We start from the raw sequence: 20,694 nt of genomic DNA on the forward strand, positions 1-20,694 counted from the left end.
ATGGAAGAGCAGATAGTTGCAGGTATGCAGTCTTATTTCTTGGTTCTTCTCTATTCTGTTCTATTGGTCTTTGTCCATCTTTGTAGTAGTGCCATGCTGTTTTGGTTACTGTAGTCTTGTAGTATAAGTTGAAGTTGGGTAATATGATTCTTCTGGCTTTGTTCTCTTTGCTTAGGATTGCTTTGGCTATTTGGGCTCTCATTTGGTTCCATATGAATTTTAGAACAGTGTCTTCCACTTTTGCAAAAATTGATGTTGATATTTTGATAGGGATAGCACTGAATGTGTAAATTGCTTTGGGCAGTATGGCCATTTTAATAATATTGATTCTTCTAATCCATGAGTATGCAGTATTTTTCCATTTATTTGTGTCATTGCTGATTTCATTTAGCAGTGTTTTATAGTTTTCCTTGTAGAGAGCTTTCACCTCTTTGGTTATATGTATTCCTAGATATTTCCATTTTTTGTGATAATAAATAGGATTGTGTTGTGTGTGTGTGTGTGTGTGTGTGTGTATGGTGTGTGTGTGTGTGTTTTGAGAAAGGGTCTCACTCTGCTACCCAGTGGTGTGATCATAGCTCATTGCAGCCTTCAACTCCTGGGCTCAATGGATCCTCCTGCCTCAGGCTCTTAAGTAGCTGGGAATACAGGTGCATGCCACCACACCTTGCTAATTATTATTATTTAAAGATGGAGTCTTGCTATATTGCCCAAGTTGGTCCTGAACTCCTGGCCTCAAGTGATCATCCTGTTTTGGCCTCCTAAAGTGCTGGGAATACAGGCATGAGCCATTGTGCCTGGTTGGGATTATGTTCTTGATTTGACACTTAGCAAAAACATTACTGGTATATAGAAGTACTACTGATTTTTGTACATTTATTTTGTATGCTGAAACTTTACTAAAGTCATTCCTATATATTGATTCTCATATTTTCTCTTCCAGTTTCTCTTCATTTTTCCTGGTTTTCCATGTTTCCATCTGGGAGCATTTTCCTCCAGCCTAAATTACTTACTTTCATAGTTCTTTTAGTATAAATCTATGGATAAAAAACATCCCCTGGTTTGGGTTTTGGTTGTTTGAAAACCCTTTTTTATTTTGTATTCATGAGGGATATTTTTACTGGGTATAGAATCCTATGTTGGCAGTTATTCTGCCACCCCCATTGTTTTTAATACTACTTTTCATTGCCTTCTGTTTTCCATTTTATTGTTTTTTTTTTCCTTTTGCTGCTTATGAGTTTTTTATTTTTTTATTTTTTATTTTTAGAGATGAGCTCTTGCTATGTTGCCCAGACTGGACTCAACTCTTGGCTTCTAGCCTCATGTGATCCTCTCCTACCTCAGCCTCCTCAGCAGCTGGGACTGACTCATGACACCATGCCTAGCTGAGATTTTTTAATTTTGTCTTTAGTCCCTAAAATTTCTACTATGATAGAGCTAAATGTGGCTTTCCTTGTAATTGATCTGCTTGGGAATATAGAGAGCTTTGTGCTTTGTTGATCTGATTTTTTTAAAATATCAGTTTCATAAATATCTTGTTCAATATACTACTTTTCTCCCTCCTTTTCTCTCCAATTACCTATATATCATGCTTTTCACAGTATTCTATGTCTCTTATATCCTTGCTTTTTTCTCTGGTGCTTCCCTTGTTCTATCTTGAGTTTAATCATTGTTTCTCCTGTTATGTCCAATCTATTTTAAATCCATCTATTAAGTTGTAAATTTATTTTTTTCAGATCTAGAACTTTCATTTGACTTCTTATAGATTCCAGTTTCTGATGAAATTTTCCATCTTGTCTGTTATTATCTTGAACGTATTATAAATAGTTATTTTATATTTTGTACTTGCTAACTATAATATCTGGATAATTGAATAATTTGTATTGGGTATTTTCTGACCTTGTTTGCAGTCATTTGATACCTTCTTCTAGCATACCTAATAATTTTTGACTGAATACCAGACATCATTATAAGGAAGCACATAAATATTTTTAGGATCTGTCTTAGATTGCCATTTTCAAGAGAAGATTTATTTTGTTTGGGGACAGGCAATTAGAGTTTAGGTCTGAGTTGTTTCTAGTTTGGATTTTAGAATTTTGTGACACTAGATCTAGTTTTGGTTGTCTTATTTCTAAAATATAGTCCTTCTTGGTCTAAAGTAGTAGTCTGAAATGTTCACCAAGCACCCTCCAACTTGTAGGTCCTGAAGTATATTTTTGTTACTCCATCCCCATGAGACTGCTAAAAGTTCTGCTAAGTTTCCTAACCTCTTATCCACTGATTTCTCCTTGGGTTCTCTTTTGTCCTGGATACTTGACAACTGCCTTGAGGGGAAAAACACTTGTCTCAACAGTCTTCTCAATGGTGTCTCAAAACTTCAAGTCCTGGCTGCTGTAGGAATGTCACAAAGCCTTCAAACACAAGTTTTAAAAATTGTCCAGCTTTTCTAGTTTTTGTCAAATGGAGAGTTCGTTTGTAACCAACTCTTCCATTAACAGCAGGAAAAAATCCATCATTACTTTACTTTCATTTTTCTAAATTTCCATATTTATTTAAGCTTCACTGACAGGTTAGAATCATGTGCATTTTTATCCTACCTTTTATTTTCTACTTTGTGTTATTTCCTTTAAGAAGAGTCAGAATTTCTACGGTGCTTTGTTTGTTTCATCAGGATTTATCATTCATTAATCTGTTGGAAAAAATGTTTGTCAAACTTTATTCAGCTCCTTCACAGGCAGCTTTTTGATAATCACCATAGTGAAATATTTCCTTGAACTGAATAATAATGTTGATTCTAGCTTCTACATGGATATCTCTTATGCAAAGTCATTTGAGAGCTATTTTTGTTTCTCTTGACCCTAAGGTGCCTTTTGCCTGGACTATTCTAGCTATACTTTTGTTCCCACCCAAACATATCGTAGCAGAGGATGGAAGGCCATTTTTGACAAATACCTAAATTTACCTACTGGCAGGACAGTTTTCCATAATGCAGCTGAAAGAACTGAAAAACAAATAAATTGCCCAATAGGAAAAATAAAAAATGAATTTTAGCCATTTCTGTGGTGTTTGCCTCTCTAGATCCTCCAGAGAGTTTCTCTGGTGACTTGAAAAGAGATGAAATGAATCCTAGATATTGCTGGTATTCTGTGAGACAAGAAAGTGGTTACGAGCTACTCCTTATTCTAAGAATAGCATTCAGGAAAGAGACTGTATTCTGTGTAGTTTGACCAACCCAGCTTGACAGCACATTACATAGTGCCTTTGACAGCACCAAGGATTGGAAAATAGAATTGCAAGTATCAGGCATCGAGTTATGTTTTAACATTTAGTTATAAAGGCCATGTCATGCCCTCAGAGATGCAGCAGGAGTATTAGGCCTGACATTTTGAATTTCAAATGCAAATTGGAAAGTCCCATCCAAACTAGGAAAGGACAATTCGTGTAGATTGACTAAGTTCAGTATTCAGAAATGTCTCATGGGTTAGGCCAATCAAATCTCCCACAGGCTCTTGTTTTACTATAAACTATCACCCACAAAAATGAAGAAAAATTTCAATTAATTCATCTGAGCAATATTTGAAGAGTGCTACTTGAATATCTTATTTGCCAGAGGTTACTGATAAGATCTATCCACATGACACAAGCAAATTATGCTACACTAATACAGTTTGCTTCACAATGAAATTATTTCACAGATGTTTTCTTTTCCTTGCTTAAATTAATGGTATTCAAAACCTTCCAGTAATGCTACCCATCTTAAATAGATTGATTTTTTTCAAAGCCCCTAACCTGTTATCACTATGTTTCACAGCAGTTAAGTAATTTGCCCAAAATCACATTTTGAGGAAGTAATGAAGTTGAGACTGGTGCTTGGTTGTCTGGTTTCCATTTTATTGCTTTTGCCCCTACTTCAGCACACTGTACAATTGCACACCACGTACAAAATAGTTATAACGAGAAATGGAGAAAATACATAGTTTAGTTAAACATTAGTCCATTCTTTTCTGTTTAATAAGACAAGTGTGTGGATAAGAAGTAAGGATTGGCCAATAGAAGCATGGCTTTACCAGTAGACCAAAGCCCCTAGAAACTTGCTATGTCATTAGGGATCTCTCTAAGACTCCAATTGGATAAAGTTCCTTTTCTATTTAAAACCCTTTAATGGCTCCTCATTGCCTAGGATAAAGTCCAACTTCTGTTGCACAGCTCACAACTGCTTGCCCACCTCTTTTCTCTTTTTATGGTTCATTGAATGTTTCATGCCTTCTTCATCACTGGATCTGCAACTTTGCTGTCCCCCTCTACCTATAAAACTCTCCTTCCTTCTTGCCCTTTGCCCAAATTCCTTCTCATTCATATGGATTCAGCTGTTGCTACTCCCTCTAAGAAGTAGTTTGTTTGAGAGACCAAGGTGGGAGGATCACTTGAGTCCAGGAGTTAGAAACCACCCTGGGCAACATAGCAAGGTACTACATATATATATATATATATATATATATATATGTAGAGAGTGTGTGTGTGTGTGTGTGTGTGTGTGTGTCACAGATCTAAATTAGATTCATCTCCTGTGTTTTCAGGTACCCAGTACTTGTCTTATCATAGGCATCATAATAGGCATTGTAGTTGTCTATTTGTTGATTTTAATTATCCATTATTCTGTATGGACTGTGTGTGTAGAATCCCTGTCTATCTCGTTCTTCATTTTATTCTGCATTTAGCACCCTACTTTGCATATAGGAGCACTCTATGTATCTAAATAATGAAGGAATAAGAACATTCTAATACTTTGAGAAAGGCTTTCAATGGGCAAAGATCTTCACAGGGACAAATGCCACTTTGATTTATGATTTATTGGGTACCAGCTATTTTCTATATATTATCTCTCACTCAGTGCTATTTTTATGGAAAAACTTTTAAAAAACAAGCTCTTGTGATGGATTGGCTTAGTGTTCACCAATATTTAATGCTCCTCCCTGAGGGTATATATTCTCTCCTGTTGAAGTCAGATACGGTCATGGGGCTCCCTTTACCAATGAAATGAAAGCAGAAATGACAAGTGTGACTTCCACATAGTAGATCCATAAACTAGCTCACGGTGGTTTGCTATGTAACTGATGATTGATGGGTTTCAAGAAGGCCTTTTGTTGGCCTCAGACACTGTCAAACAGAGCCCCAACTAATGTGGGCTGGGCATGTAGCATGAGAGATAAATAGAAGTTTTTGTGACTATAAAATATTGAGATTTTCTTGTGCGTGTTACCACAGCATACTCTAGTTCTGACTTACAGAGATCCATGCCACCTAGTTTAAGGTAAGGGGAGTGTCATGAAAACATTCAACAAGGAATCTTAGGCACATCCTAGATTAGAACAAGGAACAGTTAGGCTTCCCTAGAACAGGAAGCTAAACAATCAGAAACCAGGGCTATTTTATTAATATCCTAGGAGCTGCATAGCCTCTCACATCTCTGCATCTCTCTGCTTACTCATGACTTTTTCTTTCTCCCTTAATAAATGTTATATACTGAGTCATCATACATATGGCCCAGTGGGGATGATCCCAGCCTTGGTTTGATTTTCCAGCTCAGAACCTTACCAACTACCACCTCTCTCTGAGTCTCGATTTACATTATTGAGAGAAATAGTAATAATTCTAGTGCCTCTTTTGAACTAGGTCACAAACTACATAACACTGGCTAGTCAGTGTTGGTTACTGGTTTACAGTTTGCCAAATCAGTTGTGCCTCTGTGCGAGCGTGCTGAGGAAGGCGGTAGTAGTTTAGTAACAAGCCATGTGTTATAAAACGTAGCTGTTTGGGACAGCAAAGACTATGTGATAGGATCCAGTGTCTTAAAAAGGTTTATAGACAGAACACGTATCTTAAAATGTGTTAATTTGCCACACTGGTTTTATGAAAGAAGTATTATTAGTAGTATTATATCATCATCATTATTACAAAATTAAATTTATGAAACCAAAATCAGCAAAATAACTTGGCTGAAATTACATGCTAATAAGTGTAAGATAGAGTGAATTTAAAATTTAAGCCTTAGTATGTTTAGCCGATTCCGTATTTCATGCTCTGCAATATACTAAGTCATCTCAGAGATTTGAACTGTCCCCATCAGCAAAGAAAGTAGGAGTAACTTCATAGTGAAAATAAAATAAAAATTATTTGAAGATGTCACAGATAAGCTGTTTATTGTGAAGGGGAGTAGTTTCTCCATCCCCATGTTTACTACAGCACTCTTCACAGTAGCTAAGATACAGATGCAGCTTTAGTGTCCAACAGCAAATGAATGCATAAGGAAAATGTGGTATATATAAATAATAGAATACTATTCAGCCATGAAAAAGAATAAAATCTTGTCATTCACGGCAATATGTATGGAACTGGAAGACCTTATGTTAAGTGAAATAATCCAGGAACAGAAAGTTAACCACCATATGTTCTCAGTTATATGTGGAAGCAAGCTAAAAAGAAAAAAAAAGTTGATCTCAGAAGTAAAAAGTAGGACAGAGAATGCTAGAGGCTGGGAGGGGTAGGGTGAAGAGAGAGACAGAGATTTATTAAAGGCCACAAAATTACAGCTAAATAGGAGGAAAATGTTCTAGTGTTGTAGAGTAACAGTCCTCAACCTTTTTGGCACCAGGGGCTGCTTAGGGAAAGACAATTTTTCCATGGCGGGGGAAGGGGGTATGGTTTTGTAATGAAACTGTTCCATCTCAGATCATCAAGCAATAGTTAGATTCTCATAAGACATGTACAACCTAGATCCCTTGCATGCACAGTTCACAATAGGGTTCGTGTTCCTGTGAGAATCTAATGCCCCCTGTGATCTGACAGGAAGGAGAGCTCAGATGATAATGCTTGCTTGTCCCCTGCTCACCTGATGTGCAGCCTGGTTCCTAAAAGGCCACTACCGGTCTGTGGCCCAGGGGCTGGGGACCCCTGTTATATAGCACTATAGGATGACTATAGTTAAAAATAATATATGATATGTAGTTTCAAATAGCTAGAAGATGGAGAATTGTGAATGTTTCCAACACAAATAAATAAATGTATGATATGATGGATATGTCAATTTCCCTGATCTGCTCACTATACATTGTATATATTTAAACATCATTATGCACCCCATGAATAGGTGGAGTTATTATTTGTCAATTTAAAAATTAAAGAAGTGGGATGGTTGATGCATTCTGAAAGGGAAGAAGGGTTTCAGAGTCCCAAAAACATTTCCTTCCAATCCATTTTTTCCAAATTTTTTTGTGAACAAAATTTTAAATGTACAGAATTTTAGATTATAAGCCATATATTCAGCACCTAGATTCTAAAATTTATATTTTGCTATATTTGCTTTAATATCTACATATTCATCTATCGACCCATCTCATTTTTGATGCACTTATAAGTGAGTTGTAGGTATTGCTGTGTTTTCAGCATGTCCTTTCCTTCAGTATGAACTACAGTTTCGTATTTGTTTTGTTTTATTTAGAAAAAATACATATAAAGTGAAATGCACAAATTTAAGTGTCCTGTTTGATAAGTTTTCACTAATGTATAAACCTCCATAGCCCAGCCCCTTCACAAGAACATCACCATCACACAGAAAATTTCCACCTTCTCTTTCCCAGGCTGTCCTCACTCTCAACATCCCCTCCAGCCAACTGCTGTTCTGATTTTCCCTCCAGAAACTGACTTCACCAGTTCTAGAACTTCATACAAATGGATCAGACGGTATGTATTCTGATCTGCAGGCTTTTTACACTTTGGTGTTTTTGAAATGCAGCCATGTTGGTGTTTCTATCAATGGTTTCTTTTTACTGAGCAAGCTTATAAGCACTAAATAAGATAAATGCCTTCATTTTCTTCTTCTTCTATGTATTGGTGGTGCAATCTTGAAAAATAACTAGCTTGAATGTGTAGGTATTTCATGTGGAGTATGGGGAGAACATGATGTGGAGTGGGTATCTGGTCTACATGCAGAGTTGTCACATTCCACTGTATCAATATACCAGAGTTGTCACATTCCACTGTATCAATATACCACAGTTTATCCATTCTTCTATTCATAGACAACTGGGCTTTCCCATTGTCGGTTACTATAAATTAACCGCTTATCAACATTCTTCTTCAAGTGTTTTTGTGAATATATGTTTTCATTTTTCTTGAGTAAATACCTAGGAGTGAAATGATTGAGTCATTGTGTGGGTGGATGTTTAGTTTTATAAGAAATTGCCAGATCTTTTCCGAAAATAATTGTGTCGCCATTTCAAACTCTCACCAATGATGTATAAAAGTTGTTTCTTTCTTCATCTTTACTAACATTCGATGTTTTCAGTCTCTTTAATTTTAGTTTTTTTGGTGGTTGTGTAGTGCTCTCTCATTGTGGTTTCAATCTGCATTTTTCTGATGACTAACGATGATGAGGACTTTGTTCATGTGCTTCTTAGCCCCTTGCATAGCGTCCTTTGTCAAGTATTTATTCAAATATTTTGCCCATTTTTAAATATGTGGTTTATGTTTTGGTTATTGAATTGTAGGAGTTCTTTATGTGTCCTGGATATTGAATATTTGTCAGATATACGTTTTGTGACTATCTTCTCCCAGTCTGTGGGGGTACTTATTCATTTTCTAAATTATGTCCATCAGTAAAAGATTTTACATTTTAATAAACTCTTATTTGTAATTTTTTTCTTTTATGGTCATTGCTTTCTGTGTTCTAAGAAACCTTTGATTTCTTCAAGTTGTAAAGATATTCACCTATATTTGCTTCAAGAAGCTTTACAGTTTCAGCTTTTATGTTTAGGTCTGGGATCTATCTCAAATTGGTTATAGTGGATGGTGTGAATAGTGAGTCACTTTTTTCCATGTGACTATCCAGTTTTTGCAGCATCGTTTGTTGAAAAGTCTTTCCTTTATCTGTTAGATTGCTTTGGCTCCTCTGTGAAAAATCAAATAGTCCTTCAAAGATGGGTCTGTTGCTGGGCTGTGTTCTTTTCCAGATTTATCTGTTGATTCTTAAGCCACCGTTATACCATCTTGACTACTGTAGTTTCATAATAAGTCTTCCAGCCAAATGATTTGAGTCCTGTGTTTCTGTTTTGTTATTCAAGCTTGATTGAGATATTATAAATCCCATTTCATCCTTTGTAGGCCGAATATTAGCCCCCAAAGATATCCACATCCTAGTCTCTGGAGCCTGTAAATTTTACCTTATTTAGAAAAAGGGTCTTTGTGATTAAATTTGGGATTTTGAGATGGGACAATGATTCCAGAGTCCCCAGGTGGGCTCTAATTCCATCACTTATTCTAATTCAATCACTTACTCTTTTTTTTTTTTTTTGAGACAGAGTCTCGTCCTGTCACCCAGGCTGGAGTGCAGTGGTGCAATCTTGGTTCACTGCAAGCTCTGCCTCCTGGGTTCAGGCCATTCTCCTGCCTCAGCCTCCCAAGTAGCTGGGACTACAGGTGTGTTCCACCACGCCCGGCTAATTTATTATATTTTTTAGTAGAGATGGGGTTTCACCATGTTAGCCAGGATGGTCTCAATCTCTTGAACTCATGATCCACCCTCCTAGGCCTCCCAAAGTGCTGGGATTACAGGCATGAGGCACCGTAGCCTGCCACATATTTTTATAAGAAGGAAGTAGGGGGGGGATTTGACATACAAAGAAGAAGGCCATATGAAGACACTGGCAGAGATAGGAGTGATGTGGTCACAAACCAAGGAATACTAGCATTTGTCGAAAGCTAGAAAGGCAAAAAACATTATTCCCTGCCTATTAAAGAGAGTATAGCCCTGTCAAACCTTAGTTTCAGCCCCGTACTACTAATTTTGGACCTCTGTCCTTTGGACTTTGAGAGAAGAAATTTCTGTTGTTTTAAGTCATCTAGATTATAAAATTTTTGTATTAATAGCCACAGAAAACCAATACACATCTCCCTTCCCTCTCTTAACTACGTGATACATTGACAAGTAGCATGTAAAATACTACTTAGACAGACTTTCAGTGAAATAAATTCTTATTAGAAGACATTGTTTGTAGTGGAATACACGCAAACTTTGACGTCAGACCAGTAGTTTTCAATATGCCTAGGCATTAGTCTCCTAGGCAACAATTAACAAATCTCTGTGCCTCGTGCCCATCTTTAAAGACTAAATAGTTTAGTGGGGTCTGGCACAAACATTTTCTTTAAAGCACTCAAGGCCTTTGCTTCTCAAAGTATGTCCTGTGACCACCAGCAGCACTGGCATCACTTGTGACTTTGTTAGAAATGCAGAAATTCAGGCCCTACCCTAGAGCATAAATCTGCATTTCACCAAGATTCTCAGTGAAATGTGTATGCAGGAAATATTAACAAACACTGATATGTGTGACTCCGATGAGCAGTAAGGGTTGAGAAGCACTAATTTAGATAAATAGTTTCATTTTATATCTCTTCCACTTATCAAGAGGATGATCCTGACTTATTTAAATCTTAGAATTTTAATCTGTGGTATAGAAAGAACAATACCTACTTTGCAGAGTTGTTATAAGGACCAGATGTGATAATTAATGGAGCGGAACCCTGGCATAGATACCTATTTCCATAAGCAAACTCATGTTGATATGGGCACACAAGCAGTGACGTCCAAATTAATAGCTCCCCAAACTAAGCTGCCCTAGGGTTCTCTTATGTTATTACCCAATTCTGTAGAGAATGCAAAGAAAATAATCTGGTACGGTCTAGAGACCATAGATGGAGCAGAGTTTGAGGTAGGTTAGATGAGGCTGAATTAAGACCTAGACCACCGTAAGCCTGAATCTGAGTTGCATGCAGAGGAAGAAAATAAAGTTTTGAGTCAGTCTTGAGGCTAAAGAGAATGGAGAAAAGCACATTTCTTTGTTATTTACAGTTTAGATTTACTGAGCTGGAAAAGGACAATAAGGTAGGGCCATTGATTCAGAGATGCCAGGAATTCATAGAAAGAATAAAAGGTGACCAAGTGATTTGGCCATAGGATTTACTGGAAATCAGCAAACATTGATTGGACGAATAGTAACTATCACCCTGAGCACGAATTCTTTGCTAATAAACTATGGTAGAGAGGAAATAAGATGCAAAAAGAGAGGGCCAAAGGTAGCATGTTTGAGTTTGTGAGATAAATGGAAGGAAACAAATAGATCACAAATTCAAAAAACTCAAAGTTTAAAGAAGAGAAAGATACGTTGCTCAGCAGCAGAATTCAGAAGGAAAACAAAACTACCTGTATTAGTCATGGTTTTCTAGAGGGACAGAACTAATAGGATAGATGTATATATAAAGGGCAGTGTATTAAGGAGTTTTTACTCACATGATTACAAGGTCCCACAATAAGCTGTCTGCAAGCTGAGGAGCAAGAAAGCCAGTCTGAGTCCCAAACCTGAAGAACTTGAAGTCCGATATTTGAGGGCAGGAAGTATCCAGCATGGGAGAACGATGTAGGCTGGGAGGCTAAGCCAGTCTAGTGTTTCCAAGTTCTTCTGCCTGCTTTTATTCTGGCCACATTGGCAGCTGATTTGATCATGCCCTCCCAGATTAAGGGTGAGTCTGCCTTCTCCAGTCCACTGACTCAAATGTTAATCTCCTTTGGCAACACGCTCACAGACACAACCAAGAACAGTACTTTGCATCCTTCAATCCAATCTAGTTGACACTCAGTATTAACCTTCACACTACCCTCTCAGCATTTCCATAGCAAATGAATGCTCAACAGGGCACACAAGCAACATCACCACATTCAGGACTCTCCAAAGCGAATCACTTAAAATTCTCTGGAATTATGACCCAACCCTGTATCATGCCATCACCCTCTAGGCCTGCAGAACTCACATTTGAGCCTTCAGAATTGAGCCAAAGTCCTTCCAATAACTAGTACCTCTTTACCTAACCTCCTTGTTGAGTCATCAATTACACATTCTTTATATATGTGTGTTTTTCTTTTTTTACTTTTTTAAAAGCTTTTTAAAAATAAAGGCTCAATGAAGGCAGGGGAAGCCTCTTTCACAAATAGAAAGCCCCATTTCTAGAAGACAGAAAGCTAACACCATTTACATTATACCCTAAACATTATGAATAATGTTCTTGGTTTATTTTCTACTCCAGCTTCTTAAGGGTATCATCATAGTGGTATAGTTACAATGCCCTGAATGCTGCAGGCACTTTCTCAAAAGTTCCACCTGATAAATGCATTCTTTCTACCAGATGTGCTTTTTCTCATCAGCAGTTATGGATGCTATTTTTAGCCTGGGCTGAGTTTTATCTTTCCACAGCATGGCTGTTGCTTCAGTTCCTTTCATTATACTTTGCTTCCATTTGTTTAAAAAAATAAGACTTATTTCAAAAAATTTCCAAGGATCCCTTTAGCAAATCCCAGTGCTATTTCTTCTAGTCACCTAAATAGAACAGGCCAAAGAATGCAGCCTAAAGGCTACATTCTCTTAAAGGTTAGTGTTTGATTTTGAGAAAACAATATGAACTGTAAAGATTTAAAGTTAAAATAAATCCAAACCTTCTAAGTATTAAATATTTTTATTTTATAAAGAAAGGAATAAGTGATACATAAGCAATGTGAAAATACTTAGTTTTTAGTTTTTAATGAAATTTATATTCTACAACAAATGTATGCCAATTTTTAAATAATGCTTTTGTTTTGTCCCATCCAAGTAAGAAATTGTAAATAAAAAAGAATAAATGCAAATATACAATTTTTTTTCCTTCTCCTCTCCAAACTCACCCTCCAACCCAACCTTTCCTACCCTATTTGTACTTGAGCTCTGGCTATTAGGGACTCTACTGGGAGACTTTCTTGTCTTCCAACTTGCAGCTGGGCTTCGCTAAGGGGAAGAATTTGCAGGACAGATGGGGGCAAGAGGAGGCTGAGGTCTGGCTCCTTCCCTACTGGACCAGGCTCTTTCCCTACTTCCCTACTGGTCACCTTTGATTGCATGTTTCTACTGAAGGCTACAACTTCTGTTGGGCAGCTTGATTTTATAGTGACTCTTTTCACATTCTGGCATCTGATACCTTCCCTTGATCCTTTATGTATAAGAATAACAATTCCCACTGGGCCTGGCCCTGGGTATTGCACCACCCTGACTGGCACCCTTCAATCCTACATATATTTATAAGAAGCCCCTATTTCAAACTTATCTAAGTTTTCCCATTTGATTTTTTCCATTTATTTCCTGCTTGAGGCCCTGATTGATTCAGAAGCTTTTAGCTTTATTCATTCATTAGTTCATTTACTCATTCATTCAGTCCTGTATTGATTCATTTATTCAGAAAATGTTGAATATCTACTATGTGCTATATGCTATTCTGGGCCTTAAGAATACAAACACTGAACAAACAAGAAATCTCTCCCCTTATGGAACTTAGGTCTAGTTAGGGAAGACAGATAACACAAAACAAGTAGTTACACTATAGTATGTTAGAAAAAGGAAAGTGCTATTAAGGTAGAAGAAAGAGGGAAAGAGGGATAGGAAGCATGAGTGAAGCAAGGGGCAGAATATGGCTAGGGAAGGTCCCACTGAGAAAGTGACATTTAGATAACAATCCATAGGAGATGAGAAAAAAAAAGCAGCTCTCCAGAAGGAAGCATTACAGGCTGAGGAAATAGCAACTGCAAAGGCCTGAAGGCAGGGAAGTGCCTGGATGCTTGAGAGCAGTATGGTTAAAATGAAATGAGGGGAGGTGAGTTCTGGGTAATAAGTTCAGAGAGCTGATGGGACGCAGGATGTACAGGGCAGATAGGCCTTTATATGGGCTTTGACTTCTACTCTAAGTGGGTCAGGGAGCCATTGGGAGGTACCCAGCAGATGAGTAACATGAGGAAGCTTTTGTTTTGGCAGGATTACCCTGGATGCTGTATTAAGAACAGAACGTAAAAAAGTGGAAGTATCTCAGGGAGAATTATTAGTAGGCCACTGCAATAACCAAGTGAAGGGAAATGGTGACTTAGAGCAGGAAGGTGGCAGAGGGGATGAGACATGGCCAGCTTTTGGATACACCTTGAAAAAAATCACTTGATAGATGTACTGAGGGACTGGATGTAGTATGTGAATGACTACATTCTTGAATAACTCCAGGGCTTATAGATTGAGAAAATGGAAAGATAAAGTGGCCACTAATTGAGATAGGAAGGACTTTTTTAGAAGGAGAAGGTTTGGGATGAAGGACTGGATTTTAGGTTTGAACATAATAAGCTTGAGATGTCTTTTAGACATTCCAGTATAGATGTCACAAAAAATATTTACGTCTGGAGTTTAGAGGAAAGCTCTAGGTAAGAAATGTAAACATGGTAGCTATTAGCTTTTATATTGTTGTTATGAGCATAAGGCTGCATGAGTTTATCAAGGTAGGGAAGCCTCAACAGAGCAGAGGACTGATCCTAGGGTGCTCCAACAATAAGCCATTGTGATGATGAGGTGAGTATTGGTAGAGAAGACCAAGAAAGAGTGTCCAGTGAGGTCGAAGGATATCCAGGACAGTATTAAATCCTAGAAGTTAAGTGAATACAGTGCTTCACAAAAGAGGGGGTGATTAACTATATTAAATGATCCTGAACAAGATGAGGATTTAGAATTGTCTGGTGGATTGCCAGGTGCGGTGGCTCACGCCTGTAATACCAGCACTTTGGGAGGCTGAGGCAGGCAGATCAAGAGGTCAGGAGATCAAGACCATCCTGGCTAATATGGTGAAACCCTGTCTCTACTAAAAATACAAAAATTTAGCTGGGTGTAGTGGCACACGCCTGTAATCCCAGCTACTCGGGAGGCTGAGGCAGGAGAATCACTTGAACCCTGGAGGCAGAGGTTGCAGTGAGCTGAGATTGCGCCACTGCACTCCAGCCTGGGCAACAGAGCAAGACTCCATCTCAAAAAAAAAAATTGTCAAATGGATTTAGTAACATGGTGGTCACTGGTGACCTTCCAAAGAATAGTTTCTATGGAATGAAGATGGTAAAAGCCATAATGGAGTAGGTTCAAAAAGGAACGTGAAGGGATGAATCAAGGAAATAATATAGACTACTCTTTTGAAGGTCTTTGCTTAAAAGAAGATTGGACAATAAAATGTTGTTGAGAGGAAAACACAGCATTATGTTTGTGTGCAAATGGGTAATATCTAATAGAAAAGCAAAACAGTACTATGCATGAGAATGAACTGGGAATTTCTGGAGCAGTGTCCCTGAGGAAAGAAGGGCTGGAATAAATTTTTACTTGTGTAGGAAGTGGCCCTTGCCAGGAACATGCATGTTATAAAGAGTAACAGGCATAAGTGCAGGCAGGTAAGTAGATGAGGAAGTGGGAGTATGTGGAAGTTCTATTCTGAATGCTTGTATGTTCTCATTAAAGTAAAAAGCAAAAATGCCAGTTGGAAGTGAGAATGGAGAGGAGGTGTTGGAGACTTGAGAAAAGAAAAAAAGAAGTGAAATAGTAGTCTAAAAGAGTGCGAAATGAAGATATGCCCAAAGTAAATATAGTAAGATTTCTGGGAAGCATTAAGGGTTCAACTTCAAATGGCTGAAGTTAGTGATCTTGAGTTTGAAGTGATGCCAGTAAGCATTGCTCTGTGTTTTCCTCAGCCGTCAACAACTGCACAAAAGTAAACATGGAATGAGAAAGGAACTACATTTAACCAGGCAGCGGTTTAGCTGATAAATGCATGTCATAGGTTATCTTCCCTAGGAAACAGGCTTAGAAGCAGACATTTTCATGCAGGTGGTTTTGCAGGGAATATTCTTGTAAAAACTATTTCCAAGGGAGTAAGGGTAGCAGATTTGCAGAGAAGGAGGGAGTAGAACTGATTTCTGGTATTGCCTGCAGAGATTGTCAGGACTCTGAAACTGGAATGACCCTTGAAAGATGGCCTCAATTGAGGAAAGGGGGCAGAGTGCCTTTGTATCCCAATTTTAACCAGTCATGAGATGTGGGCTGCCCCTAGGGATGGAGGGCAACTTTGGATAGGGTAGTTCCCTCTGGCTGAGGGCAATGCTGGGAAGGAGTCAGCTGTGAGTCATCAGCAGGCAGCACTTCTGGTAACTGGGAAAATAATTGCTTCAGTACTAAAAAGAGGATCTGGGAGGCATACCACAGCATTCATTATAGCCCACCCCTTGTGCAACTGAAACCCACTCGCTTCGTATGATAAATTCTATCTGAGGACAGCTACCCCAGGGTTTCAGATGGTCTATTTTCCTGGGGAAACCTATAAGAGGGAGATTGACAGGGTGAACTACAGTCTCTGTTGCTAAAATTTAGCTGGTCTTGGGGCCACAACTGATACATCATTCCCTACTACCCATTATAGACTATGAGTGCTATCCTTTAGTGTTATCCTTGACTAGCACTTCTGTTAGTCTAGACAGCTAACTTGGGAGGTATTCAAATCCTAAACCATTGGGAGTCTGAACCTCTGGTCACCACGCCCCTCATGAGCCGTGACTACTCCATTTGTTGACATAGTATGAAAAGTTATCAAGAGAATAATAAAACAGACCCTAAGGTGATCCCCAATGATTCTTACCTTCTGATGTTTGTGCCCTTGTGACATCTCCTCCCCCAAAGTGTGTGTGGCACCTATGATATACTTTTTTATTTGGGAGACAGATTCTCGCTCTGTCACCCAGGCTGGAGTGCAGTAGTGCAATGTTGGCTCACTGCAACCTCCGCATACCGGGTTCAAGGGATTCTTGTGCCTCAGCCTCCCGAGTAGCTGGGATTACAGGCATATGCCACCTTATCCAGCTAATTTTTGTGTTTTTAGTAGAGATGGGGTTTCACCATGTTGGCCAGGCTGGTCTCAAACTCCTGGCCTCAAGTGATCTGCCACCTTGGCCTCCCAAAGTGCTGGGATTACAGGCGTGAGCCATTGCACTCAGCCGTATGAGGTACTTTTAATTAGTAGGATATGGCAAAGGTAATGGGATGTCACTTGCATGATTACATTGCGGTATATAAGGCTCTGTGTTGCTGGTATACTTCTACTGCTCTTCTGCTAGCCTTGATAATCCAAACTTCTATATTGTGAGCCATCTATGGACACATGCCAGGGAGCTATGTGGATGGCATGTAGTAGCTGAGTGAAGCCTTTGGCTGATAAGCAAAAACAATCTGAAGCTCTCAGTCCCACATTTACAAGAAAATAAATTCTGCCAACCACCTTAGCGAGCTTCAAAGCTGATTCTTCTTTAGTCAAGGGGAGAACACTGGCCTTTAGTAGAAGGGAGTGGACCAGATCTATAGCTCTAGAATGTTCAAGAAATCTAGTCACTCAAAATTTGACATAGTATGAAAATGTTCAAGAAATCTAGTCACTCAAAATTTTCAAATATCTACATGTTCCCATCTCAAGGCCCAGAGTCACATTACTTCTCAGAGTCCTAGTCTTGGTGTGGTAGACTTTACAGGTTTTAGAATTCAACTGTATATGGCACTCTACTACCAAGTAAGTCCTGGGCCTCACCTTCGGGTTTGTCTGTTCTCCAGCTGCAGAAGATGAAAGACTCTGCATGTTGCCAAGGAAGCTTTCACTGTTTGCCTTAAATTGGAGATTAACTACTGTTGTCCTTTCATTACCTTTCTACGATGCTTTAATAACCCCCAGCAACAGCCATCCAATTCTATATAGTTCTATATAATTAGTATTTCCTAAATCTCTCAAATGCTTGAGACATAGTACCTGCCAGTGTGCTTTTACCATGGATATCCCATCTCAGCTTGCCACCAATGGTAGTTTTAATAATCACACCACTGCAGCATTCTAGGAGTTGTCATAACTCCACCTCCCACCAGTGATGTTGTCCTTTTTGCCAGCTTGGAGACAGATGATCACTTTCCAAAACTGGACTTTAGAATCTGCTCTCTAGCACCACTCTTCATGCTAACTGTTTAAGTCTCATTCCCTGTTGAACAGACTTGGAGGTGGAGATTCGTATGCAGGTGTTTTATAGGGCAGCATGGGGACCTGCATGGGAGTAAAGAGGGTAGGATTAGACACAGGGAGAGGCTGAAATGCCACATGGCTGTGACATAACACAGCTCTTAGCTGATATTGGGAGAACAGAGCTGAGATGGCCCTTCAGAAATGTCCTTAATGGAGGCAAAAAAGTGCTGGGCTTTGTACACCTACATCAACCAGTCATTGGAGGTAAGCTTCCCCTGGGGGGGAGGGGTAGGCTTGGGCAAGTTAGATCTCTTTTGTGGAGGGAAATTCCTGGGGATGACACTCAGCTGTGGGCCAGGAACAGCCAACAGACTTAGCATCATACAATGAATGCCTCTGTCGGGAAGTGGGGATCTTGGTGGTGCAGTGCAGTGAAAAGGTGGTGCTGGAGAGAATGAGGCAGCTATAAGATAGCATGAGATTTAGATAGGTGAGAAGGAAAAAGGGAATGCAAGGATAAGGAGGGTCATGAATTGTAGATTCAAATGATTTCAATTGATTGTTGGAGTCAGCGAACCAGAGGTAATAAGCTGGAAAAGTAAAATGTGGTATTTGGAGAGTGGGATGATTATATTTGAGATTTTGCAAAACTTCGTTCTCAGGTCCTTACTTATGACCATTTATTCTAAAGATTGAATGACTCAAACATGAAGTCTCGACAGATATCAAATTACTTGCCAAATGAAAGCTTTTCTACATATGCCAGTGTATAATTCTATTAGAATTGTATACATTGAAACACACCCACATCTACAATAATGAGAGTGTGAAGACTACAATCATGTTTGCTCCAGGGCTGGTGACAAATTACATTGAAAAGTTTGGTGATAACTAGTTCAGCAGTTTTCAAATTATATCAGCGGAAATAAATGGTGTTTTGCATCAGAAGCAGCTATCACCATTTTTTTCCAAATCTAGTTAAAAACTAGATATTAAAACACAAGTAATCGGCCAGGCACGGTGGCTCATGCCTGTAATCCCAGCACTTTGGGAGGCCGAGGTGGGCAGATCACGAGGTCAGGAGATCGAGACCATCCTGGCTAACACGGTGAAATCCCGTCTCTATTAAAAATACAAAAAATTAGCCGGGCGAGGTGGTGGGCACCTGTAGTCCCAGCTATGCGGGAGGCTGAGGCAGGAGAATGGCGTGAACCCCGGGGGGCAGAGCCTGCAGTGAGCCGAGATCATGCCACTGTACTCCAGCCTGGGTGAAAGAGTGAGACTCCTTCTCGAAAAAAAACAAAAACAAAACAAAACAAAACAAAAAAACAAAAAACACAAGTAATCAAATATTCTACTTTGTCTATCTATTCTTCAAAACCCCATTTTCTTACCTCTGGCCTCTGAAATTCTTTTTATCACAATTGAAATGCAGGGGTTCCTTGACAAGGGCAGTTTTGAAAAGGAAATTGAAGTTTGTAAACTTCAAATGCCAAGTAAAAGTTTGCAGGCTTTAAAACTCCAACTAGCATATCCTTCACCAGGAACTTCAATTTTTCACTCATTACTAGAAGAAACTTTCTATCCTTCTCTAAATTTTGAAGGCTGCCAGAATAATTTAGGATGAAATGGCTACTTGCCCAGAGATAGAAGGCAATTATGTGAACTTTAATCAAAATTAGAGACTGAAAAGAATATTTGAAATATTCCTTCCCTAGAGGTAGATGTTTCCGACATTCCAATCAACTTTTATTTGTAAAAAATTCTGCCTCTACTTCTGCAGCTTTGCAGTCATGCACTGCATAATGGTGTTTCAGCGAAGGATGGATTGCATATAGGATGGTGGTCCCATAAGATTATAATAGCGTATTTGTGCCGTACCTTTTCTATGTTTAGATAGGTTTAGATACACAGATATTTACCATTTGCTGATTTGCCTACAGCATTCAGTACAGTAACATGCTGTAAAGGTTTATAGCCTGAGATCAATAGGCTATACTATAAAGTGTGTAAGTAGGCTCTACCACCTTGGTTTGTGTGAGTACACTCTATGATGTTGCACGACAAAAATTGCCTAACAATGCATTTTGTAGAACATATCCCTGTCATTAAGTGACATGACTGTACGTGTGCAAGCACATTTGTATTTAATTGAATATAATCAGTTAAAGTCCAACTTCTTTACTTTTTTCAGAGCCTTGTGAGTGCTTTCCCTTAATACTCATGGCTGATCTTTTTATGTGTGTTGAACAAGTATTGTATACTTCATGGACAGAGATTCACGTGGCATGACCAAGAAGGGCTGTCAATCTTACCAATGAATGTTGAGTACTAAGTGGTAAAAGAGAATTTTGAAAGATCAGTGCAAGTAGCCAATCATACCACTTTTGAGAGGCCTTCAAGATAGTTTTGCACTTTCCTCTTAGCATATTCGATAGAATGTTCAAAGGATATTCAGTTTTTTGAGTGGAATCAGATTAAACCAACATGCAAAATGTATTTTTTATGAAAAAGATTGACTGACACACTAGACATAAAAAGAAACTATACATTGATTTTGTTGTCAATTAAAAAAGACAAACTTGTATACAGTTAGGGAGCACTACAATCTATCAAGAATATTTTCTTCATTATATTTAATTTTAATTTTTAGAGTCAGGATCTGGCCCTGTTGCACAGGCTGGAGTGCAGTGGTTAGATGATAGCTCACTGCAGCCTTGAACTCCTGGCCTGAAGTGATCCTCCTGCCTCAGCCTCCTAAAGTGCTGGGATTATAGACAT

The sequence above is a fragment of the Symphalangus syndactylus genome, chromosome 10 (assembly GCF_028878055.3).
Source record: "Symphalangus syndactylus isolate Jambi chromosome 10, NHGRI_mSymSyn1-v2.1_pri, whole genome shotgun sequence".
In the NCBI taxonomy this organism is placed as follows: domain Eukaryota; kingdom Metazoa; phylum Chordata; class Mammalia; order Primates; family Hylobatidae; genus Symphalangus; species Symphalangus syndactylus.